Source organism: Ambystoma mexicanum, chromosome 2q (assembly GCF_040938575.1).
Source record: "Ambystoma mexicanum isolate Mex_15411 chromosome 2q, UKY_AmexF1_1, whole genome shotgun sequence".
NCBI lineage: Eukaryota > Metazoa > Chordata > Amphibia > Caudata > Ambystomatidae > Ambystoma > Ambystoma mexicanum.
Window position 1 is genome coordinate 186229014 of NC_090924.1, and position 26175 is coordinate 186255188.

Genomic DNA, 26175 nt, shown 5'->3' on the forward strand with positions numbered 1-26175 from the left:
CCTGTAAGCAATAGATGTTGGACCATCCTTGAAGAGATTCTGAGGCTGATTTCAATGTTAACTTTACTGCTGATTTAAGGATTGCTGAACCTTCGACCCACGTCTAGTTTGCTCGGATAAGGCCTGGAAATCTTTTACAGCTTGTATTGGGGGGAGATGATGTGAGTTTATCAAGAGCAACGGGATATGAGGCATGTGTGCCACAAAAAGCAGGTCTAGGATTTTTTATAAGAAAGCCGCTTTAAGAAGAGAACTTTGGACAACCCTACTGAGAGCAAAAGTATTACACAAAAGGTAAGGGGGTCAGTGGGTCAACGGATAGCACATTTGACTGTGAGTCCGTCTTTTGTAAGTCCAAATACTACCTGGTTCGACATTTTCCAGGCTTTTTGTTTCATTTCTTAACAGATCCATTCCTATGTACCTCTGTGCTTTCAACAGAGTTTTCATTGTAAGGGAGGGACATACAATATGCCTTAAACATTCCTGGGCAGGGAAGACTCTATGTAAAAGAAAGAGTAGCAGACAGTTTAATAAATCATCAGCAGGACCCTCTAGATCTTCCCCAAAAAACATAACATTATTTCTCTGCATGTATGTGTGTTGAACAGCGCAAGTAGTTTGACATTTATCCACTGACATTAACCACTTTCCCACAGCGCAGAACAAAATCACTTGTACTGGCCCCTTCTGCAAAAGCATTACCACTGTAGAAAGCAGTGAAAAGGTGAGGCAGTGTGCAGTCACCCCCGACCCTTTACTCCCCTGATCGGCCACGATCGGCCAAGGACCTCTCTATGAGAGCTGAGGGTGGAATTTTTCTGGACCTCGGTAACTTAGGGAGGCATGGCTAAAGGGATCCTCAATCAACGGCCCAACCTTTGCTTTGTGGCCTGTCCGTATATGTCTGTTCTCCAAATTACCTGCCGCTGCCCAGGTGTCAGCTGGTAAGATGGAATGACCTGCCAGGTAGGATCCTGGCAGATGATTTGCATAGGCAAACCCCCTCTCCCTCTTTATTAGCCCTGCTTACTCCACAGTAGCAAGTATCTGGGGAAAATATAGTGGTCGAGGTGGGGTAGCAGTCACTAGCAACTTTGAGAAAGTAAATCTGGGGTGCTTTGCGACTTGTGGGGAACTACAGAGCTCAGTGCCCAGAACTTTGTGGCACAGGGAGGAGGTCTGTGGGATTTCAGTAACTTGGAGACATGCAACCTGGTTGGGAGTGCTTCAGGTCTCCTTCCTTGCATGTTCCAAGCAACTCAACAAAGCATCAACAGGCAGAGCCATTTCCACTTGATTAAAAGCCTAAAATCTTTTCCATGTAAAAACATAGCCCCCCAACCCCCGAATACCATATTTTCTTTGTTTCCTCTCTCTCTGTCTCTCTCTTTCTCTCCCTTCCTCCTTCCCTCCCTCCTTCCTCCCTCCCGCCCGCTCTCTTTCTCCCCCCGCCCCCTCCCTCCCCCTCTCCCTCTCCCTCTCACAACCATTTATTTTAAGTTTTCATGCACTGTAGCATATTCTGACAATGGTATTTCACAATGGGACTCTTTGAAGGTTACAGAAATCAAAAAAGAAATCAACCAACTAAAAGCAGCCAAATCCAGAGTACACTGCTCAGCCCCAATTAAAGATAAAGGCCTAGAAGCAAATAAAGCTGTAGTTCAGAGCGATGTTTGCAAATAGCACCTTAAAGCAGTTTACGCTGGCGTGCACAACAATGGGGAAAGTGATAATACTGAATTTGGTCGAATGGGAACCGTGCCACTTCTAAAAGTACAAGTCAAGAAATTGAAGGGGACGGGGCTGTTCATTCAGTCACTAGGACTCACAAGTAAAAGGCTCCTGAGGCATTAGTGTTGAATTTGGCGCAAAATGTATTGTGTTGTTGTTTAATATGTATGAATAATATTTCTGTTCTCCAAATTGCCTGCCGCTGCCCAGGCGTCAGCCCCTATGAACATACAATTTCAATCTTCATCAATAAAGATGAATTAAAAAATAAAGACTTGCAAATTAACAAAGTTTCTGTCCCGTCATGTGCTAAAAATAGTGAATGCTTTACAAATGTACGTGTCATCCTTCAGAGCAGGGGCCAATTCAATGTTCCCATTATCATTCCAATATTAGTACATGTGTTGCTGAGCTGCATAGGAATGGATCTGTTAAGAAATTAAACAAAAAGCCTGGAAAAATGTTGAAACAGGTAGGATTTGGACTAACAATAAACTGACTCACAGTCAGATGTGCTATCCCTTGACCCACTGACCCCCTTATCTTTTGTGTAATCCTTTTGCTCTCAGCAGGGCTGTCCATCCAAAGTTCCCTACTTAAAGGGGCTTTCTTATTAAAAAAAAATCCCAGAGCTGTTTTTTATGGCCCACATGCCTCATATCCCGTTGCTCTCGATAAACTCACATCATCTCCCACCAATGCAAGCTGTAAAAGATGTCAAGGGCATAGCCAAGGAAACTAGACGTGGGTCGAAGGTTGAGCAATCGTTAAATCAGCAGCAAAAATAACATTGAAATCAGCCTCAGAATCTCTTAAAGGATGGGTCAACATTGGTTGCTTTCAGGGCGCAATCGGGCAGCCTCTGGTGCTGGCGCCTTAAGGCAAGCGCAAAGGGAGAGCCAACCAAACCATTGATTAGGACCTCTGAACTTTCTGCCTGTGACATAAGGACATTTGATATGGCAAATCATTGACCAAACACCATTTATATGTTGGATGGTATGAAATTAAGAGGCAAACAGCAATACATCAGCATTCTTTTTCTGCCGTATTGATCCGGTCCTAAAGGGTTTGGTTTAATGGCAATTATATTTAAAGATAAACAGATTCATGCTGCAGGGTGCTTGCAAATTGACACACCCTCCCCATCACGAAGGCTGGGTGATGCAAGCGTGAGAGCATCACGGCAGACCCATAGACACGAGAAACACTCTATTCCTCTGAGTGCATGTGGGCCCATGGCTGGATCAAGGACAAGGCAAGAACAGGAGCTGGCTTAAGCTGTCAGCACCCAGGCTGCCCCATTGCGTGCTGCAAGCAACAGATGTTGGACCATCCCTTAAGAGATTCTGAGGCTGATTTCAATGTTAACTCTGCTGCTGATTTAAGGATTGCTTAACCTTCGACCCAAGTCTAGTTTGCTTGGCTAAGCCCTGAAAATCTTTTACAGCTTGTATTGGTGGGAGATGATGTGAATTTATAAAGAGCAACGGGATATGAGGCTTGTGTGCCACAAAATGCAGGTCTATGATCTTTTATATGAAAGCCACTTTGGAAAATCCTATTGAGAGCAAAAGGATTACACAAAAGGAAAGGGGGTCAGTGGGTGAAGAGATACAATTAACTGACTCACAGTCAGATGTGCTAAGTCCAAATCCTACCCGTTTCGACATTTTGTCCAGGTTTTTCGTTTCATTTCTTAACAGATCCATTCCTATGTACCTCTGTGCTTTTAACAGAGTTTTCATTGTAAGGGAGGGATATACAGTATGCCTTAAACATTCCTGGGCAGGGAAGACTCTCTGTAAAAGCAAGAGTAGCGTACAGCTTCATAAATAATCAGCAGGACCCTCTAGACCTTCCCCAAAAAACATGAAATGATTTCTCTGCATGTATGTGCGTTGAGCAGCGCAAGTCGTTTGCTTAATGCCAGTGGTTAAATGTCACTTTCCCACAGCGCAGAATAAAATCACTTGTACAGGTCCCTTCTGCAAAAGCATTACCGCTGTAGAAAGCAGTGAAAAGGTGAGGCAGTGTGCAGTCACCCCGACCCTTCACGGCCCTGATCGGCCACGATCGGCCAAGGACCTCTCTATGAGAGCTGAGGGTGGAATTTTTCTGGACCTCGGTAACTTAGGGAGACATGGCTAAAGGGTTCCTCAATCAACGGCCCAGCCTTTGCTTTGTGGCCTGTCCGAATATTTCTGTTCTCCAAATTATGTGCCGCTGCTCGGGTGTCATTTGGTGGGATGGAATGACCTCCCAGGAATGATCCTGGCAGATGATTTGCATAGGCACACCCCTTCTCCCTCTCTCTTAGCCCTGCTTTCTGCACAGTAGCAAGTATCTGGGGAAAATATAGTGGTCGAGGTGGGGTAGCAGTAACTAGCAACTCTGAGAAAGTAAATCTGGGGAGCTTGGCGACTTGTGGGGAACAACTGCAGAGCTCAGGTACTTTGTGGCACACGGAGGAGGTCTGTGGGATTTCAGTAAATTAGAGACATGCAACCTGGTCGGGAGTGCTTCAGGTCACCTTTGTTGCATGTTCCAAGCAACTCAACAAAGCATCAACAGGCTGAGATACCAGCCACAGAGCCTCTTTCCACTTGATTAAAAGCCTAAAATCTTTTCCATGTAAAAACATAGCCCCCCCGAATACCATATTTTCTTTGTTTTTTCTCTCTCTCTCTCTCTCTCTCTCTCTCTCTCTCTCTCTCTCTCTCTCTCTCCCTCCCTCCTTAACCTTCCCCCTCCCGCCCGCTCTCTTTCTCCCCCCGCCCCCTCCCTCCCCCTCTCCCTCTCACAACCATTTATTTTAAGTTTTCATGCACTGTAGCACATTCTGACAACGGTATTTCACAATGGGACTCTTTGAAAGTTACAGAAATCAAAAAAGAAACCAACCAACTAAAAGCAGCCAAAGCCAGAGTACACTGCTCAGCCCCAATTAAAGATTAAGGCCTAGAAGCAAGTAAAGCTGTAGTTCAGAACAATGTTTGCAAATAGCACCTTAACGCAGTTTACGCTGGAGTGCACAACAAGGTGGAAACTGATAAAACGGAGTTTGGTAAAATGGGATAAAAAAACAAAAGAAGCTTGCCACTTCTAAAAGTACAAGTCAAGAAATTGAAGGAGAGGGGGCTGTTCATTCAGTCAATAGGACTCACAAGTAAAAGGCTCCTGAGGCATGAGTGTTGAATTTGGCGCAAAATGTATTGTGTTGTCGTGTAATATGTATGAACATACAATTTCAATCTTCATTAAAAAAACATGTATTAAAAAATAAAGACTTGCAAATTAAGAAAGTTTCTGTCCTGTCATGTGCCAAAAATAGTGAATGCTTTACGAATGTGCGTGTCATCCTTTAGAGCAGGGGACAATTTAATGTTCACATTATCATTCCAATATTAGTACATGTGTTGCTGAAGCAAGTGCAAAGGGAGAGTCAATCAAACCATTGATTAGGACATCTAGTCAAAGGTTTGCCATACCAAATGTCCTTATGTCAGAGGGTAGAAAGTCCAAACACCATTTAAATATCGGGTGGTATGAAATGAAGAGGGAAACAACAATGAATAAGCATTCTTTGCTGCTGTATTGATCTGGTCCTAAAGGGTTTGGTTTAATGCCAATTATATTTGAAGATATACAGATTCATGCTCCAGGGTGCTTGCAAAATGACACCCCTCCCCATCACAATGGCTGGGTGATGCAAGCCTGAGAGCATCACAATAGACCCATAGACATGAGAAAAACTCTGTACCACTGAGTGTATGTGGGCCCATGGCTGTATCAAGGACAAGGCAACAACAGGAAGTGGCTTAAGGCATCAGTGCCAGAAGCTGTCCGATTGAGCCCTGTAAGCAATAGATGTTGGACCATCCTTGAAGAGATTCTGAGGCTGATTTCAATGTTAACTTTACTGCTGATTTAAGGATTGCTGAACCTTCGACCCACGTCTAGTTTGCTCGGATAAGGCCTGGAAATCTTTTACAGCTTGTATTGGGGGGAGATGATGTGAGTTTATCAAGAGCAACGGGATATGAGGCATGTGTGCCACAAAAAGCAGGTCTAGGATTTTTTATAAGAAAGCCGCTTTAAGAAGAGAACTTTGGACAACCCTACTGAGAGCAAAAGTATTACACAAAAGGTAAGGGGGTCAGTGGGTCAACGGATAGCACATTTGACTGTGAGTCCGTCTTTTGTAAGTCCAAATACTACCTGGTTCGACATTTTCCAGGCTTTTTGTTTCATTTCTTAACAGATCCATTCCTATGTACCTCTGTGCTTTCAACAGAGTTTTCATTGTAAGGGAGGGACATACAATATGCCTTAAACATTCCTGGGCAGGGAAGACTCTATGTAAAAGAAAGAGTAGCAGACAGTTTAATAAATCATCAGCAGGACCCTCTAGATCTTCCCCAAAAAACATAACATTATTTCTCTGCATGTATGTGTGTTGAACAGCGCAAGTAGTTTGACATTTATCCACTGACATTAACCACTTTCCCACAGCGCAGAACAAAATCACTTGTACTGGCCCCTTCTGCAAAAGCATTACCACTGTAGAAAGCAGTGAAAAGGTGAGGCAGTGTGCAGTCACCCCCGACCCTTTACTCCCCTGATCGGCCACGATCGGCCAAGGACCTCTCTATGAGAGCTGAGGGTGGAATTTTTCTGGACCTCGGTAACTTAGGGAGGCATGGCTAAAGGGATCCTCAATCAACGGCCCAACCTTTGCTTTGTGGCCTGTCCGTATATGTCTGTTCTCCAAATTACCTGCCGCTGCCCAGGTGTCAGCTGGTAAGATGGAATGACCTGCCAGGTAGGATCCTGGCAGATGATTTGCATAGGCAAACCCCCTCTCCCTCTTTATTAGCCCTGCTTACTCCACAGTAGCAAGTATCTGGGGAAAATATAGTGGTCGAGGTGGGGTAGCAGTCACTAGCAACTTTGAGAAAGTAAATCTGGGGTGCTTTGCGACTTGTGGGGAACTACAGAGCTCAGTGCCCAGAACTTTGTGGCACAGGGAGGAGGTCTGTGGGATTTCAGTAACTTGGAGACATGCAACCTGGTTGGGAGTGCTTCAGGTCTCCTTCCTTGCATGTTCCAAGCAACTCAACAAAGCATCAACAGGCAGAGCCATTTCCACTTGATTAAAAGCCTAAAATCTTTTCCATGTAAAAACATAGCCCCCCAACCCCCGAATACCATATTTTCTTTGTTTCCTCTCTCTCTGTCTCTCTCTCTCCCTTCCTCCTTCCCTCCCTCCTTCCTCCCTCCCGCCCGCTCTCTTTCTCCCCCCGCCCCCTCCCTCCCCCTCTCCCTCTCCCTCTCACAACCATTTATTTTAAGTTTTCATGCACTGTAGCATATTCTGACAATGGTATTTCACAATGGGACTCTTTGAAGGTTACAGAAATCAAAAAAGAAATCAACCAACTAAAAGCAGCCAAATCCAGAGTACACTGCTCAGCCCCAATTAAAGATAAAGGCCTAGAAGCAAATAAAGCTGTAGTTCAGAGCGATGTTTGCAAATAGCACCTTAAAGCAGTTTACGCTGGCGTGCACAACAATGGGGAAAGTGATAATACTGAATTTGGTCGAATGGGAACCGTGCCACTTCTAAAAGTACAAGTCAAGAAATTGAAGGGGACGGGGCTGTTCATTCAGTCACTAGGACTCACAAGTAAAAGGCTCCTGAGGCATTAGTGTTGAATTTGGCGCAAAATGTATTGTGTTGTTGTTTAATATGTATGAATAATATTTCTGTTCTCCAAATTGCCTGCCGCTGCCCAGGCGTCAGCCCCTATGAACATACAATTTCAATCTTCATCAATAAAGATGAATTAAAAAATAAAGACTTGCAAATTAACAAAGTTTCTGTCCCGTCATGTGCTAAAAATAGTGAATGCTTTACAAATGTACGTGTCATCCTTCAGAGCAGGGGCCAATTCAATGTTCCCATTATCATTCCAATATTAGTACATGTGTTGCTGAGCTACATAGGAATGGATCTGTTAAGAAATTAAACAAAAAGCCTGGAAAAATGTTGAAACAGGTAGGATTTGGACTAACAATAAACTGACTCACAGTCAGATGTGCTATCCCTTGACCCACTGACCCCCTTATCTTTTGTGTAATCCTTTTGCTCTCAGCAGGGCTGTCCATCCAAAGTTCCCTACTTAAAGGGGCTTTCTTATTAAAAAAAAATCCCAGAGCTGTTTTTTATGGCCCACATGCCTCATATCCCGTTGCTCTCGATAAACTCACATCATCTCCCACCAATGCAAGCTGTAAAAGATGTCAAGGGCATAGCCAAGGAAACTAGACGTGGGTCGAAGGTTGAGCAATCGTTAAATCAGCAGCAAAAATAACATTGAAATCAGCCTCAGAATCTCTTAAAGGATGGGTCAACATTGGTTGCTTTCAGGGCGCAATCGGGCAGCCTCTGGTGCTGGCGCCTTAAGGCAAGCGCAAAGGGAGAGCCAACCAAACCATTGATTAGGACCTCTGAACTTTCTGCCTGTGACATAAGGACATTTGATATGGCAAATCATTGACCAAACACCATTTATATGTTGGATGGTATGAAATTAAGAGGCAAACAGCAATACATCAGCATTCTTTTTCTGCCGTATTGATCCGGTCCTAAAGGGTTTGGTTTAATGGCAATTATATTTAAAGATAAACAGATTCATGCTGCAGGGTGCTTGCAAATTGACACACCCTCCCCATCACGAAGGCTGGGTGATGCAAGCGTGAGAGCATCACGGCAGACCCATAGACACGAGAAACACTCTATTCCTCTGAGTGCATGTGGGCCCATGGCTGGATCAAGGACAAGGCAAGAACAGGAGCTGGCTTAAGCTGTCAGCACCCAGGCTGCCCCATTGCGTGCTGCAAGCAACAGATGTTGGACCATCCCTTAAGAGATTCTGAGGCTGATTTCAATGTTAACTCTGCTGCTGATTTAAGGATTGCTTAACCTTCGACCCAAGTCTAGTTTGCTTGGCTAAGCCCTGAAAATCTTTTACAGCTTGTATTGGTGGGAGATGATGTGAATTTATAAAGAGCAACGGGATATGAGGCTTGTGTGCCACAAAATGCAGGTCTATGATCTTTTATATGAAAGCCACTTTGGAAAATCCTATTGAGAGCAAAAGGATTACACAAAAGGAAAGGGGGTCAGTGGGTGAAGAGATACAATTAACTGACTCACAGTCAGATGTGCTAAGTCCAAATCCTACCCGTTTCGACATTTTGTCCAGGTTTTTCGTTTCATTTCTTAACAGATCCATTCCTATGTACCTCTGTGCTTTTAACAGAGTTTTCATTGTAAGGGAGGGATATACAGTATGCCTTAAACATTCCTGGGCAGGGAAGACTCTCTGTAAAAGCAAGAGTAGCGTACAGCTTCATAAATAATCAGCAGGACCCTCTAGACCTTCCCCAAAAAACATGAAATGATTTCTCTGCATGTATGTGCGTTGAGCAGCGCAAGTCGTTTGCTTAATGCCAGTGGTTAAATGTCACTTTCCCACAGCGCAGAATAAAATCACTTGTACAGGTCCCTTCTGCAAAAGCATTACCGCTGTAGAAAGCAGTGAAAAGGTGAGGCAGTGTGCAGTCACCCCGACCCTTCACGGCCCTGATCGGCCACGATCGGCCAAGGACCTCTCTATGAGAGCTGAGGGTGGAATTTTTCTGGACCTCGGTAACTTAGGGAGACATGGCTAAAGGGTTCCTCAATCAACGGCCCAGCCTTTGCTTTGTGGCCTGTCCGAATATTTCTGTTCTCCAAATTATGTGCCGCTGCTCGGGTGTCATTTGGTGGGATGGAATGACCTCCCAGGAATGATCCTGGCAGATGATTTGCATAGGCACACCCCTTCTCCCTCTCTCTTAGCCCTGCTTTCTGCACAGTAGCAAGTATCTGGGGAAAATATAGTGGTCGAGGTGGGGTAGCAGTAACTAGCAACTCTGAGAAAGTAAATCTGGGGAGCTTGGCGACTTGTGGGGAACAACTGCAGAGCTCAGGTACTTTGTGGCACACGGAGGAGGTCTGTGGGATTTCAGTAAATTAGAGACATGCAACCTGGTCGGGAGTGCTTCAGGTCACCTTTGTTGCATGTTCCAAGCAACTCAACAAAGCATCAACAGGCTGAGATACCAGCCACAGAGCCTCTTTCCACTTGATTAAAAGCCTAAAATCTTTTCCATGTAAAAACATAGCCCCCCCGAATACCATATTTTCTTTGTTTTTTCTCTCTCTCTCTCTCTCTCTCTCTCTCTCTCTCTCTCTCTCTCTCTCTCTCTCTCCCTCCCTCCTTAACCTTCCCCCTCCCGCCCGCTCTCTTTCTCCCCCCGCCCCCTCCCTCCCCCTCTCCCTCTCACAACCATTTATTTTAAGTTTTCATGCACTGTAGCACATTCTGACAACGGTATTTCACAATGGGACTCTTTGAAAGTTACAGAAATCAAAAAAGAAACCAACCAACTAAAAGCAGCCAAAGCCAGAGTACACTGCTCAGCCCCAATTAAAGATTAAGGCCTAGAAGCAAGTAAAGCTGTAGTTCAGAACAATGTTTGCAAATAGCACCTTAACGCAGTTTACGCTGGAGTGCACAACAAGGTGGAAACTGATAAAACGGAGTTTGGTAAAATGGGATAAAAAAACAAAAGAAGCTTGCCACTTCTAAAAGTACAAGTCAAGAAATTGAAGGAGAGGGGGCTGTTCATTCAGTCAATAGGACTCACAAGTAAAAGGCTCCTGAGGCATGAGTGTTGAATTTGGCGCAAAATGTATTGTGTTGTCGTGTAATATGTATGAACATACAATTTCAATCTTCATTAAAAAAACATGTATTAAAAAATAAAGACTTGCAAATTAAGAAAGTTTCTGTCCTGTCATGTGCCAAAAATAGTGAATGCTTTACGAATGTGCGTGTCATCCTTTAGAGCAGGGGACAATTTAATGTTCACATTATCATTCCAATATTAGTACATGTGTTGCTGAAGCAAGTGCAAAGGGAGAGTCAATCAAACCATTGATTAGGACATCTAGTCAAAGGTTTGCCATACCAAATGTCCTTATGTCAGAGGGTAGAAAGTCCAAACACCATTTAAATATCGGGTGGTATGAAATGAAGAGGGAAACAACAATGAATAAGCATTCTTTGCTGCTGTATTGATCTGGTCCTAAAGGGTTTGGTTTAATGCCAATTATATTTGAAGATATACAGATTCATGCTCCAGGGTGCTTGCAAAATGACACCCCTCCCCATCACAATGGCTGGGTGATGCAAGCCTGAGAGCATCACAATAGACCCATAGACATGAGAAAAACTCTGTACCACTGAGTGTATGTGGGCCCATGGCTGTATCAAGGACAAGGCAACAACAGGAAGTGGCTTAAGGCATCAGTGCCAGAAGCTGTCCGATTGAGCCCTGTAAGCAATAGATGTTGGACCATCCTTGAAGAGATTCTGAGGCTGATTTCAATGTTAACTTTACTGCTGATTTAAGGATTGCTGAACCTTCGACCCACGTCTAGTTTGCTCGGATAAGGCCTGGAAATCTTTTACAGCTTGTATTGGGGGGAGATGATGTGAGTTTATCAAGAGCAACGGGATATGAGGCATGTGTGCCACAAAAAGCAGGTCTAGGATTTTTTATAAGAAAGCCGCTTTAAGAAGAGAACTTTGGACAACCCTACTGAGAGCAAAAGTATTACACAAAAGGTAAGGGGGTCAGTGGGTCAACGGATAGCACATTTGACTGTGAGTCCGTCTTTTGTAAGTCCAAATACTACCTGGTTCGACATTTTCCAGGCTTTTTGTTTCATTTCTTAACAGATCCATTCCTATGTACCTCTGTGCTTTCAACAGAGTTTTCATTGTAAGGGAGGGACATACAATATGCCTTAAACATTCCTGGGCAGGGAAGACTCTATGTAAAAGAAAGAGTAGCAGACAGTTTAATAAATCATCAGCAGGACCCTCTAGATCTTCCCCAAAAAACATAACATTATTTCTCTGCATGTATGTGTGTTGAACAGCGCAAGTAGTTTGACATTTATCCACTGACATTAACCACTTTCCCACAGCGCAGAACAAAATCACTTGTACTGGCCCCTTCTGCAAAAGCATTACCACTGTAGAAAGCAGTGAAAAGGTGAGGCAGTGTGCAGTCACCCCCGACCCTTTACTCCCCTGATCGGCCACGATCGGCCAAGGACCTCTCTATGAGAGCTGAGGGTGGAATTTTTCTGGACCTCGGTAACTTAGGGAGGCATGGCTAAAGGGATCCTCAATCAACGGCCCAACCTTTGCTTTGTGGCCTGTCCGTATATGTCTGTTCTCCAAATTACCTGCCGCTGCCCAGGTGTCAGCTGGTAAGATGGAATGACCTGCCAGGTAGGATCCTGGCAGATGATTTGCATAGGCAAACCCCCTCTCCCTCTTTATTAGCCCTGCTTACTCCACAGTAGCAAGTATCTGGGGAAAATATAGTGGTCGAGGTGGGGTAGCAGTCACTAGCAACTTTGAGAAAGTAAATCTGGGGTGCTTTGCGACTTGTGGGGAACTACAGAGCTCAGTGCCCAGAACTTTGTGGCACAGGGAGGAGGTCTGTGGGATTTCAGTAACTTGGAGACATGCAACCTGGTTGGGAGTGCTTCAGGTCTCCTTCCTTGCATGTTCCAAGCAACTCAACAAAGCATCAACAGGCAGAGCCATTTCCACTTGATTAAAAGCCTAAAATCTTTTCCATGTAAAAACATAGCCCCCCAACCCCCGAATACCATATTTTCTTTGTTTCCTCTCTCTCTGTCTCTCTCTCTCCCTTCCTCCTTCCCTCCCTCCTTCCTCCCTCCCGCCCGCTCTCTTTCTCCCCCCGCCCCCTCCCTCCCCCTCTCCCTCTCCCTCTCACAACCATTTATTTTAAGTTTTCATGCACTGTAGCATATTCTGACAATGGTATTTCACAATGGGACTCTTTGAAGGTTACAGAAATCAAAAAAGAAATCAACCAACTAAAAGCAGCCAAATCCAGAGTACACTGCTCAGCCCCAATTAAAGATAAAGGCCTAGAAGCAAATAAAGCTGTAGTTCAGAGCGATGTTTGCAAATAGCACCTTAAAGCAGTTTACGCTGGCGTGCACAACAATGGGGAAAGTGATAATACTGAATTTGGTCGAATGGGAACCGTGCCACTTCTAAAAGTACAAGTCAAGAAATTGAAGGGGACGGGGCTGTTCATTCAGTCACTAGGACTCACAAGTAAAAGGCTCCTGAGGCATTAGTGTTGAATTTGGCGCAAAATGTATTGTGTTGTTGTTTAATATGTATGAATAATATTTCTGTTCTCCAAATTGCCTGCCGCTGCCCAGGCGTCAGCCCCTATGAACATACAATTTCAATCTTCATCAATAAAGATGAATTAAAAAATAAAGACTTGCAAATTAACAAAGTTTCTGTCCCGTCATGTGCTAAAAATAGTGAATGCTTTACAAATGTACGTGTCATCCTTCAGAGCAGGGGCCAATTCAATGTTCCCATTATCATTCCAATATTAGTACATGTGTTGCTGAGCTACATAGGAATGGATCTGTTAAGAAATTAAACAAAAAGCCTGGAAAAATGTTGAAACAGGTAGGATTTGGACTAACAATAAACTGACTCACAGTCAGATGTGCTATCCCTTGACCCACTGACCCCCTTATCTTTTGTGTAATCCTTTTGCTCTCAGCAGGGCTGTCCATCCAAAGTTCCCTACTTAAAGGGGCTTTCTTATTAAAAAAAAATCCCAGAGCTGTTTTTTATGGCCCACATGCCTCATATCCCGTTGCTCTCGATAAACTCACATCATCTCCCACCAATGCAAGCTGTAAAAGATGTCAAGGGCATAGCCAAGGAAACTAGACGTGGGTCGAAGGTTGAGCAATCGTTAAATCAGCAGCAAAAATAACATTGAAATCAGCCTCAGAATCTCTTAAAGGATGGGTCAACATTGGTTGCTTTCAGGGCGCAATCGGGCAGCCTCTGGTGCTGGCGCCTTAAGGCAAGCGCAAAGGGAGAGCCAACCAAACCATTGATTAGGACCTCTGAACTTTCTGCCTGTGACATAAGGACATTTGATATGGCAAATCATTGACCAAACACCATTTATATGTTGGATGGTATGAAATTAAGAGGCAAACAGCAATACATCAGCATTCTTTTTCTGCCGTATTGATCCGGTCCTAAAGGGTTTGGTTTAATGGCAATTATATTTAAAGATAAACAGATTCATGCTGCAGGGTGCTTGCAAATTGACACACCCTCCCCATCACGAAGGCTGGGTGATGCAAGCGTGAGAGCATCACGGCAGACCCATAGACACGAGAAACACTCTATTCCTCTGAGTGCATGTGGGCCCATGGCTGGATCAAGGACAAGGCAAGAACAGGAGCTGGCTTAAGCTGTCAGCACCCAGGCTGCCCCATTGCGTGCTGCAAGCAACAGATGTTGGACCATCCCTTAAGAGATTCTGAGGCTGATTTCAATGTTAACTCTGCTGCTGATTTAAGGATTGCTTAACCTTCGACCCAAGTCTAGTTTGCTTGGCTAAGCCCTGAAAATCTTTTACAGCTTGTATTGGTGGGAGATGATGTGAATTTATAAAGAGCAACGGGATATGAGGCTTGTGTGCCACAAAATGCAGGTCTATGATCTTTTATATGAAAGCCACTTTGGAAAATCCTATTGAGAGCAAAAGGATTACACAAAAGGAAAGGGGGTCAGTGGGTGAAGAGATACAATTAACTGACTCACAGTCAGATGTGCTAAGTCCAAATCCTACCCGTTTCGACATTTTGTCCAGGTTTTTCGTTTCATTTCTTAACAGATCCATTCCTATGTACCTCTGTGCTTTTAACAGAGTTTTCATTGTAAGGGAGGGATATACAGTATGCCTTAAACATTCCTGGGCAGGGAAGACTCTCTGTAAAAGCAAGAGTAGCGTACAGCTTCATAAATAATCAGCAGGACCCTCTAGACCTTCCCCAAAAAACATGAAATGATTTCTCTGCATGTATGTGCGTTGAGCAGCGCAAGTCGTTTGCTTAATGCCAGTGGTTAAATGTCACTTTCCCACAGCGCAGAATAAAATCACTTGTACAGGTCCCTTCTGCAAAAGCATTACCGCTGTAGAAAGCAGTGAAAAGGTGAGGCAGTGTGCAGTCACCCCGACCCTTCACGGCCCTGATCGGCCACGATCGGCCAAGGACCTCTCTATGAGAGCTGAGGGTGGAATTTTTCTGGACCTCGGTAACTTAGGGAGACATGGCTAAAGGGTTCCTCAATCAACGGCCCAGCCTTTGCTTTGTGGCCTGTCCGAATATTTCTGTTCTCCAAATTATGTGCCGCTGCTCGGGTGTCATTTGGTGGGATGGAATGACCTCCCAGGAATGATCCTGGCAGATGATTTGCATAGGCACACCCCTTCTCCCTCTCTCTTAGCCCTGCTTTCTGCACAGTAGCAAGTATCTGGGGAAAATATAGTGGTCGAGGTGGGGTAGCAGTAACTAGCAACTCTGAGAAAGTAAATCTGGGGAGCTTGGCGACTTGTGGGGAACAACTGCAGAGCTCAGGTACTTTGTGGCACACGGAGGAGGTCTGTGGGATTTCAGTAAATTAGAGACATGCAACCTGGTCGGGAGTGCTTCAGGTCACCTTTGTTGCATGTTCCAAGCAACTCAACAAAGCATCAACAGGCTGAGATACCAGCCACAGAGCCTCTTTCCACTTGATTAAAAGCCTAAAATCTTTTCCATGTAAAAACATAGCCCCCCCGAATACCATATTTTCTTTGTTTTTTCTCTCTCTCTCTCTCTCTCTCTCTCTCTCTCTCTCTCTCTCTCTCTCTCTCCCTCCCTCCTTAACCTTCCCCCTCCCGCCCGCTCTCTTTCTCCCCCCGCCCCCTCCCTCCCCCTCTCCCTCTCACAACCATTTATTTTAAGTTTTCATGCACTGTAGCACATTCTGACAACGGTATTTCACAATGGGACTCTTTGAAAGTTACAGAAATCAAAAAAGAAACCAACCAACTAAAAGCAGCCAAAGCCAGAGTACACTGCTCAGCCCCAATTAAAGATTAAGGCCTAGAAGCAAGTAAAGCTGTAGTTCAGAACAATGTTTGCAAATAGCACCTTAACGCAGTTTACGCTGGAGTGCACAACAAGGTGGAAACTGATAAAACGGAGTTTGGTAAAATGGGATAAAAAAACAAAAGAAGCTTGCCACTTCTAAAAGTACAAGTCAAGAAATTGAAGGAGAGGGGGCTGTTCATTCAGTCAATAGGACTCACAAGTAAAAGGCTCCTGAGGCATGAGTGTTGAATTTGGCGCAAAATGTATTGTGTTGTCGTGTAATATGTATGAACATACAATTTCAATCTTCATTAAAAAAACATGTATTAAAAAATAAAGACTTGCAAATTAAGAAAGTTTCTGTCCTGTCATGTGCCAAAAATAGTGAATGCTTTACGAATGTGCGTGTCATCCTTTAGAGCAGGGGACAATTTAATGTTCACATTATCATTCCAATATTAGTACATGTGTTGCTGAAGCAAGTGCAAAGGGAGAGTCAATCAAACCATTGATTAGGACATCTAGTCAAAGGTTTGCCATACCAAATGTCCTTATGTCAGAGGGTAGAAAGTCCAAACACCATTTAAATATCGGGTGGTATGAAATGAAGAGGGAAACAACAATGAATAAGCATTCTTTGCTGCTGTATTGATCTGGTCCTAAAGGGTTTGGTTTAATGCCAATTATATTTGAAGATATACAGATTCATGCTCCAGGGTGCTTGCAAAATGACACCCCTCCCCATCACAATGGCTGGGTGATGCAAGCCTGAGAGCATCACAATAGACCCATAGACATGAGAAAAACTCTGTACCACTGAGTGTATGTGGGCCCATGGCTGTATCAAGGACAAGGCAACAACAGGAAGTGGCTTAAGGCATCAGTGCCAGAAGCTGTCCGATTGAGCCCTGTAAGCAATAGATGTTGGACCATCCTTGAAGAGATTCTGAGGCTGATTTCAATGTTAACTTTACTGCTGATTTAAGGATTGCTGAACCTTCGACCCACGTCTAGTTTGCTCGGATAAGGCCTGGAAATCTTTTACAGCTTGTATTGGGGGGAGATGATGTGAGTTTATCAAGAGCAATGGGATATGAGGCATGTGTGCCACAAAAAGCAGGTCTAGGATTTTTTATAAGAAAGCCGCTTTAAGAAGAGAACTTTGGACAACCCTACTGAGAGCAAAAGTATTACACAAAAGGTAAGGGGGTCAGTGGGTCAACGGATAGCACATTTGACTGTGAGTCCGTCTTTTGTAAGTCCAAATACTACCTGGTTCGACATTTTCCAGGCTTTTTGTTTCATTTCTTAACAGATCCATTCCTATGTACCTCTGTGCTTTCAACAGAGTTTTCATTGTAAGGGAGGGACATACAATATGCCTTAAACATTCCTGGGCAGGGAAGACTCTATGTAAAAGAAAGAGTAGCAGACAGTTTAATAAATCATCAGCAGGACCCTCTAGATCTTCCCCAAAAAACATAACATTATTTCTCTGCATGTATGTGTGTTGAACAGCGCAAGTAGTTTGACATTTATCCACTGACATTAACCACTTTCCCACAGCGCAGAACAAAATCACTTGTACTGGCCCCTTCTGCAAAAGCATTACCACTGTAGAAAGCAGTGAAAAGGTGAGGCAGTGTGCAGTCACCCCCGACCCTTTACTCCCCTGATCGGCCACGATCGGCCAAGGACCTCTCTATGAGAGCTGAGGGTGGAATTTTTCTGGACCTCGGTAACTTAGGGAGGCATGGCTAAAGGGATCCTCAATCAACGGCCCAACCTTTGCTTTGTGGCCTGTCCGTATATGTCTGTTCTCCAAATTACCTGCCGCTGCCCAGGTGTCAGCTGGTAAGATGGAATGACCTGCCAGGTAGGATCCTGGCAGATGATTTGCATAGGCAAACCCCCTCTCCCTCTTTATTAGCCCTGCTTACTCCACAGTAGCAAGTATCTGGGGAAAATATAGTGGTCGAGGTGGGGTAGCAGTCACTAGCAACTTTGAGAAAGTAAATCTGGGGTGCTTTGCGACTTGTGGGGAACTACAGAGCTCAGTGCCCAGAACTTTGTGGCACAGGGAGGAGGTCTGTGGGATTTCAGTAACTTGGAGACATGCAACCTGGTTGGGAGTGCTTCAGGTCTCCTTCCTTGCATGTTCCAAGCAACTCAACAAAGCATCAACAGGCAGAGCCATTTCCACTTGATTAAAAGCCTAAAATCTTTTCCATGTAAAAACATAGCCCCCCAACCCCCGAATACCATATTTTCTTTGTTTCCTCTCTCTCTGTCTCTCTCTCTCCCTTCCTCCTTCCCTCCCTCCTTCCTCCCTCCCGCCCGCTCTCTTTCTCCCCCCGCCCCCTCCCTCCCCCTCTCCCTCTCCCTCTCACAACCATTTATTTTAAGTTTTCATGCACTGTAGCATATTCTGACAATGGTATTTCACAATGGGACTCTTTGAAGGTTACAGAAATCAAAAAAGAAATCAACCAACTAAAAGCAGCCAAATCCAGAGTACACTGCTCAGCCCCAATTAAAGATAAAGGCCTAGAAGCAAATAAAGCTGTAGTTCAGAGCGATGTTTGCAAATAGCACCTTAAAGCAGTTTACGCTGGCGTGCACAACAATGGGGAAAGTGATAATACTGAATTTGGTCGAATGGGAACCGTGCCACTTCTAAAAGTACAAGTCAAGAAATTGAAGGGGACGGGGCTGTTCATTCAGTCACTAGGACTCACAAGTAAAAGGCTCCTGAGGCATTAGTGTTGAATTTGGCGCAAAATGTATTGTGTTGTTGTTTAATATGTATGAATAATATTTCTGTTCTCCAAATTGCCTGCCGCTGCCCAGGCGTCAGCCCCTATGAACATACAATTTCAATCTTCATCAATAAAGATGAATTAAAAAATAAAGACTTGCAAATTAACAAAGTTTCTGTCCCGTCATGTGCTAAAAATAGTGAATGCTTTACAAATGTACGTGTCATCCTTCAGAGCAGGGGCCAATTCAATGTTCCCATTATCATTCCAATATTAGTACATGTGTTGCTGAGCTACATAGGAATGGATCTGTTAAGAAATTAAACAAAAAGCCTGGAAAAATGTTGAAACAGGTAGGATTTGGACTAACAATAAACTGACTCACAGTCAGATGTGCTATCCCTTGACCCACTGACCCCCTTATCTTTTGTGTAATCCTTTTGCTCTCAGCAGGGCTGTCCATCCAAAGTTCCCTACTTAAAGGGGCTTTCTTATTAAAAAAAAATCCCAGAGCTGTTTTTTATGGCCCACATGCCTCATATCCCGTTGCTCTCGATAAACTCACATCATCTCCCACCAATGCAAGCTGTAAAAGATGTCAAGGGCATAGCCAAGGAAACTAGACGTGGGTCGAAGGTTGAGCAATCGTTAAATCAGCAGCAAAAATAACATTGAAATCAGCCTCAGAATCTCTTAAAGGATGGGTCAACATTGGTTGCTTTCAGGGCGCAATCGGGCAGCCTCTGGTGCTGGCGCCTTAAGGCAAGCGCAAAGGGAGAGCCAACCAAACCATTGATTAGGACCTCTGAACTTTCTGCCTGTGACATAAGGACATTTGATATGGCAAATCATTGACCAAACACCATTTATATGTTGGATGGTATGAAATTAAGAGGCAAACAGCAATACATCAGCATTCTTTTTCTGCCGTATTGATCCGGTCCTAAAGGGTTTGGTTTAATGGCAATTATATTTAAAGATAAACAGATTCATGCTGCAGGGTGCTTGCAAATTGACACACCCTCCCCATCACGAAGGCTGGGTGATGCAAGCGTGAGAGCATCACGGCAGACCCATAGACACGAGAAACACTCTATTCCTCTGAGTGCATGTGGGCCCATGGCTGGATCAAGGACAAGGCAAGAACAGGAGCTGGCTTAAGCTGTCAGCACCCAGGCTGCCCCATTGCGTGCTGCAAGCAACAGATGTTGGACCATCCCTTAAGAGATTCTGAGGCTGATTTCAATGTTAACTCTGCTGCTGATTTAAGGATTGCTTAACCTTCGACCCAAGTCTAGTTTGCTTGGCTAAGCCCTGAAAATCTTTTACAGCTTGTATTGGTGGGAGATGATGTGAATTTATAAAGAGCAACGGGATATGAGGCTTGTGTGCCACAAAATGCAGGTCTATGATCTTTTATATGAAAGCCACTTTGGAAAATCCTATTGAGAGCAAAAGGATTACACAAAAGGAAAGGGGGTCAGTGGGTGAAGAGATACAATTAACTGACTCACAGTCAGATGTGCTAAGTCCAAATCCTACCCGTTTCGACATTTTGTCCAGGTTTTTCGTTTCATTTCTTAACAGATCCATTCCTATGTACCTCTGTGCTTTTAACAGAGTTTTCATTGTAAGGGAGGGATATACAGTATGCCTTAAACATTCCTGGGCAGGGAAGACTCTCTGTAAAAGCAAGAGTAGCGTACAGCTTCATAAATAATCAGCAGGACCCTCTAGACCTTCCCCAAAAAACATGAAATGATTTCTCTGCATGTATGTGCGTTGAGCAGCGCAAGTCGTTTGCTTAATGCCAGTGGTTAAATGTCACTTTCCCACAGCGCAGAATAAAATCACTTGTACAGGTCCCTTCTGCAAAAGCATTACCGCTGTAGAAAGCAGTGAAAAGGTGAGGCAGTGTGCAGTCACCCCGACCCTTCACGGCCCTGATCGGCCACGATCGGCCAAGGACCTCTCTATGAGAGCTGAGGGTGGAATTTTTCTGGACCTCGGTAACTTAGGGAGACATGGCTAAAGGGTTCCTCAATCAACGGCCCAGCCTTTGCTTTGTGGCCTGTCCGAATATTTCTGTTCTCCAAATTATGTGCCGCTGCTCGGGTGTCATTTGGTGGGATGGAATGACCTCCCAGGAATGATCCTGGCAGATGATTTGCATAGGCACACCCCTTCTCCCTCTCTCTTAGCCCTGCTTTCTGCACAGTAGCAAGTATCTGGGGAAAATATAGTGGTCGAGGTGGGGTAGCAGTAACTAGCAACTCTGAGAAAGTAAATCTGGGGAGCTTGGCGACTTGTGGGGAACAACTGCAGAGCTCAGGTACTTTGTGGCACACGGAGGAGGTCTGTGGGATTTCAGTAAATTAGAGACATGCAACCTGGTCGGGAGTGCTTCAGGTCACCTTTGTTGCATGTTCCAAGCAACTCAACAAAGCATCAACAGGCTGAGATACCAGCCACAGAGCCTCTTTCCACTTGATTAAAAGCCTAAAATCTTTTCCATGTAAAAACATAGCCCCCCCGAATACCATATTTTCTTTGTTTTTTCTCTCTCTCTCTCTCTCTCTCTCTCTCTCTCTCTCTCTCTCTCCCTCCCTCCTTAACCTTCCCCCTCCCGCCCGCTCTCTTTCTCCCCCCGCCCCCTCCCTCCCCCTCTCCCTCTCACAACCATTTATTTTAAGTTTTCATGCACTGTAGCACATTCTGACAACGGTATTTCACAATGGGACTCTTTGAAAGTTACAGAAATCAAAAAAGAAACCAACCAACTAAAAGCAGCCAAAGCCAGAGTACACTGCTCAGCCCCAATTAAAGATTAAGGCCTAGAAGCAAGTAAAGCTGTAGTTCAGAACAATGTTTGCAAATAGCACCTTAACGCAGTTTACGCTGGAGTGCACAACAAGGTGGAAACTGATAAAACGGAGTTTGGTAAAATGGGATAAAAAAACAAAAGAAGCTTGCCACTTCTAAAAGTACAAGTCAAGAAATTGAAGGAGAGGGGGCTGTTCATTCAGTCAATAGGACTCACAAGTAAAAGGCTCCTGAGGCATGAGTGTTGAATTTGGCGCAAAATGTATTGTGTTGTCGTGTAATATGTATGAACATACAATTTCAATCTTCATTAAAAAAACATGTATTAAAAAATAAAGACTTGCAAATTAAGAAAGTTTCTGTCCTGTCATGTGCCAAAAATAGTGAATGCTTTACGAATGTGCGTGTCATCCTTTAGAGCAGGGGACAATTTAATGTTCACATTATCATTCCAATATTAGTACATGTGTTGCTGAAGCAAGTGCAAAGGGAGAGTCAATCAAACCATTGATTAGGACATCTAGTCAAAGGTTTGCCATACCAAATGTCCTTATGTCAGAGGGTAGAAAGTCCAAACACCATTTAAATATCGGGTGGTATGAAATGAAGAGGGAAACAACAATGAATAAGCATTCTTTGCTGCTGTATTGATCTGGTCCTAAAGGGTTTGGTTTAATGCCAATTATATTTGAAGATATACAGATTCATGCTCCAGGGTGCTTGCAAAATGACACCCCTCCCCATCACAATGGCTGGGTGATGCAAGCCTGAGAGCATCACAATAGACCCATAGACATGAGAAAAACTCTGTACCACTGAGTGTATGTGGGCCCATGGCTGTATCAAGGACAAGGCAACAACAGGAAGTGGCTTAAGGCATCAGTGCCAGAAGCTGTCCGATTGAGCCCTGTAAGCAATAGATGTTGGACCATCCTTGAAGAGATTCTGAGGCTGATTTCAATGTTAACTTTACTGCTGATTTAAGGATTGCTGAACCTTCGACCCACGTCTAGTTTGCTCGGATAAGGCCTGGAAATCTTTTACAGCTTGTATTGGGGGGAGATGATGTGAGTTTATCAAGAGCAACGGGATATGAGGCATGTGTGCCACAAAAAGCAGGTCTAGGATTTTTTATAAGAAAGCCGCTTTAAGAAGAGAACTTTGGACAACCCTACTGAGAGCAAAAGTATTACACAAAAGGTAAGGGGGTCAGTGGGTCAACGGATAGCACATTTGACTGTGAGTCCGTCTTTTGTAAGTCCAAATACTACCTGGTTCGACATTTTCCAGGCTTTTTGTTTCATTTCTTAACAGATCCATTCCTATGTACCTCTGTGCTTTCAACAGAGTTTTCATTGTAAGGGAGGGACATACAATATGCCTTAAACATTCCTGGGCAGGGAAGACTCTATGTAAAAGAAAGAGTAGCAGACAGTTTAATAAATCATCAGCAGGACCCTCTAGATCTTCCCCAAAAAACATAACATTATTTCTCTGCATGTATGTGCGTTGAGCAGCGCAAGTCGTTTGCTTAATGCCAGTGGTTAAATGTCACTTTCCCACAGCGCAGAATAAAATCACTTGTACAGGTCCCTTCTGCAAAAGCATTACCGCTGTAGAAAGCAGTGAAAAGGTGAGGCAGTGTGCAGTCACCCCGACCCTTCACGGCCCTGATCGGCCACGATCGGCCAAGGACCTCTCTATGAGAGCTGAGGGTGGAATTTTTCTGGACCTCGGTAACTTAGGGATACATGGCTAAAGGGTTCCTCAATCAACGGCCCAGCCTTTGCTTTGTGGCCTGTCCGAATATTTCTGTTCTCCAAATTATGTGCCGCTGCTCGGGTGTCATTTGGTGGGATGGAATGACCTCCCAGGAATGATCCTGGCAGATGATTTGCATAGGCACACCCCTTCTCCCTCTCTCTTAGCCCTGCTTTCTGCACAGTAGCAAGTATCTGGGGAAAATATAGTGGTCGAGGTGGGGTAGCAGTAACTAGCAACTCTGAGAAAGTAAATCTGGGGAGCTTGGCGACTTGTGGGGAACAACTGCAGAGCTCAGGTACTTTGTGGCACACGGAGGAGGTCTGTGGGATTTCAGTAAATTAGAGACATGCAACCTGGTCGGGAGTGCTTCAGGTCACCTTTGTTGCATGTTCCAAGCAACTCAACAAAGCATCAACAGGCTGAGATACCAGCCACAGAGCCTCTTTCCACTTGATTAAAAGCCTAAAATCTTTTCCATGTAAAAACATAGCCCCCCCGAATACCATATTTTCTTTGTTTTTTCTCTCTCTCTCTCTCTCTCTCTCTCTCTCTCTCTCTCTCTCTCTCCCTCCCTCCTTAACCTTCCCCCTCCCGCCCGCTCTCTTTCTCCCCCCGCCCCCTCCCTCCCCCTCTCCCTCTCACAACCATTTATTTTAAGTTTTCATGCACTGTAGCACATTCTGACAACGGTATTTCACAATGGGACTCTTTGAAAGTTACAGAAATCAAAAAAGAAACCAACCAACTAAAAGCAGCCAAAGCCAGAGTACACTGCTCAGCCCCAATTAAAGATTAAGGCCTAGAAGCAAGTAAAGCTGTAGTTCAGAACAATGTTTGCAAATAGCACCTTAACGCAGTTTACGCTGGAGTGCACAACAAGGTGGAAACTGATAAAACGGAGTTTGGTAAAATGGGATAAAAAAACAAAAGAAGCTTGCCACTTCTAAAAGTACAAGTCAAGAAATTGAAGGAGAGGGGGCTGTTCATTCAGTCAATAGGACTCACAAGTAAAAGGCTCCTGAGGCATGAGTGTTGAATTTGGCGCAAAATGTATTGTGTTGTCGTGTAATATGTATGAACATACAATTTCAATCTTCATTAAAAAAACATGTATTAAAAAATAAAGACTTGCAAATTAAGAAAGTTTCTGTCCTGTCATGTGCCAAAAATAGTGAATGCTTTACGAATGTGCGTGTCATCCTTTAGAGCAGGGGACAATTTAATGTTCACATTATCATTCCAATATTAGTACATGTGTTGCTGAAGCAAGTGCAAAGGGAGAGTCAATCAAACCATTGATTAGGACATCTAGTCAAAGGTTTGCCATACCAAATGTCCTTATGTCAGAGGGTAGAAAGTCCAAACACCATTTAAATATCGGGTGGTATGAAATGAAGAGGGAAACAACAATGAATAAGCATTCTTTGCTGCTGTATTGATCTGGTCCTAAAGGGTTTGGTTTAATGCCAATTATATTTGAAGATATACAGATTCATGCTCCAGGGTGCTTGCAAAATGACACCCCTCCCCATCACAATGGCTGGGTGATGCAAGCCTGAGAGCATCACAATAGACCCATAGACATGAGAAAAACTCTGTACCACTGAGTGTATGTGGGCCCATGGCTGTATCAAGGACAAGGCAACAACAGGAAGTGGCTTAAGGCATCAGTGCCAGAAGCTGTCCGATTGAGCCCTGTAAGCAATAGATGTTGGACCATCCTTGAAGAGATTCTGAGGCTGATTTCAATGTTAACTTTACTGCTGATTTAAGGATTGCTGAACCTTCGACCCACGTCTAGTTTGCTCGGATAAGGCCTGGAAATCTTTTACAGCTTGTATTGGGGGGAGATGATGTGAGTTTATCAAGAGCAACGGGATATGAGGCATGTGTGCCACAAAAAGCAGGTCTAGGATTTTTTATAAGAAAGCCGCTTTAAGAAGAGAACTTTGGACAACCCTACTGAGAGCAAAAGTATTACACAAAAGGTAAGGGGGTCAGTGGGTCAACGGATAGCACATTTGACTGTGAGTCCGTCTTTTGTAAGTCCAAATACTACCTGGTTCGACATTTTCCAGGCTTTTTGTTTCATTTCTTAACAGATCCATTCCTATGTACCTCTGTGCTTTCAACAGAGTTTTCATTGTAAGGGAGGGACATACAATATGCCTTAAACATTCCTGGGCAGGGAAGACTCTATGTAAAAGAAAGAGTAGCAGACAGTTTAATAAATCATCAGCAGGACCCTCTAGATCTTCCCCAAAAAACATAACATTATTTCTCTGCATGTATGTGTGTTGAACAGCGCAAGTAGTTTGACATTTATCCACTGACATTAACCACTTTCCCACAGCGCAGAACAAAATCACTTGTACTGGCCCCTTCTGCAAAAGCATTACCACTGTAGAAAGCAGTGAAAAGGTGAGGCAGTGTGCAGTCACCCCCGACCCTTTACTCCCCTGATCGGCCACGATCGGCCAAGGACCTCTCTATGAGAGCTGAGGGTGGAATTTTTCTGGACCTCGGTAACTTAGGGAGGCATGGCTAAAGGGATCCTCAATCAACGGCCCAACCTTTGCTTTGTGGCCTGTCCGTATATGTCTGTTCTCCAAATTACCTGCCGCTGCCCAGGTGTCAGCTGGTAAGATGGAATGACCTGCCAGGTAGGATCCTGGCAGATGATTTGCATAGGCAAACCCCCTCTCCCTCTTTATTAGCCCTGCTTACTCCACAGTAGCAAGTATCTGGGGAAAATATAGTGGTCGAGGTGGGGTAGCAGTCACTAGCAACTTTGAGAAAGTAAATCTGGGGTGCTTTGCGACTTGTGGGGAACTACAGAGCTCAGTGCCCAGAACTTTGTGGCACAGGGAGGAGGTCTGTGGGATTTCAGTAACTTGGAGACATGCAACCTGGTTGGGAGTGCTTCAGGTCTCCTTCCTTGCATGTTCCAAGCAACTCAAC

The 26175-nt window shown here is 44.3% G+C and overlaps 5 non-coding genes across 5 annotated transcripts; all 5 read right to left on the reverse strand.

Moving 5' to 3' along the window:
• Positions 1 to 5063: 5063 nt before the first annotated feature.
• On the reverse strand, positions 5064 to 5168 carry LOC138570740 (U6 spliceosomal RNA). The gene has a single exon (XR_011303773.1). It is a non-coding gene; the product is annotated as a U6 spliceosomal RNA (small nuclear RNA).
• A 5488-nt stretch (positions 5169 to 10656) lies between these two features.
• On the reverse strand, positions 10657 to 10761 carry LOC138570741 (U6 spliceosomal RNA). The gene has a single exon (XR_011303774.1). It is a non-coding gene; the product is annotated as a U6 spliceosomal RNA (small nuclear RNA).
• Positions 10762 to 16245: 5484 nt separating this feature from the next.
• Positions 16246 to 16350, reverse strand: LOC138570742 (U6 spliceosomal RNA). The gene has a single exon (XR_011303775.1). It is a non-coding gene; the product is annotated as a U6 spliceosomal RNA (small nuclear RNA).
• Positions 16351 to 21826: 5476 nt separating this feature from the next.
• On the reverse strand, positions 21827 to 21931 carry LOC138570744 (U6 spliceosomal RNA). Its single transcript, XR_011303777.1, has one exon. It is a non-coding gene; the product is annotated as a U6 spliceosomal RNA (small nuclear RNA).
• A 2447-nt stretch (positions 21932 to 24378) lies between these two features.
• LOC138570745 (U6 spliceosomal RNA) lies at positions 24379 to 24483 on the reverse strand. Its single transcript, XR_011303778.1, has one exon. It is a non-coding gene; the product is annotated as a U6 spliceosomal RNA (small nuclear RNA).
• Between the last annotated feature and the right edge of the window lie 1692 nt (positions 24484 to 26175).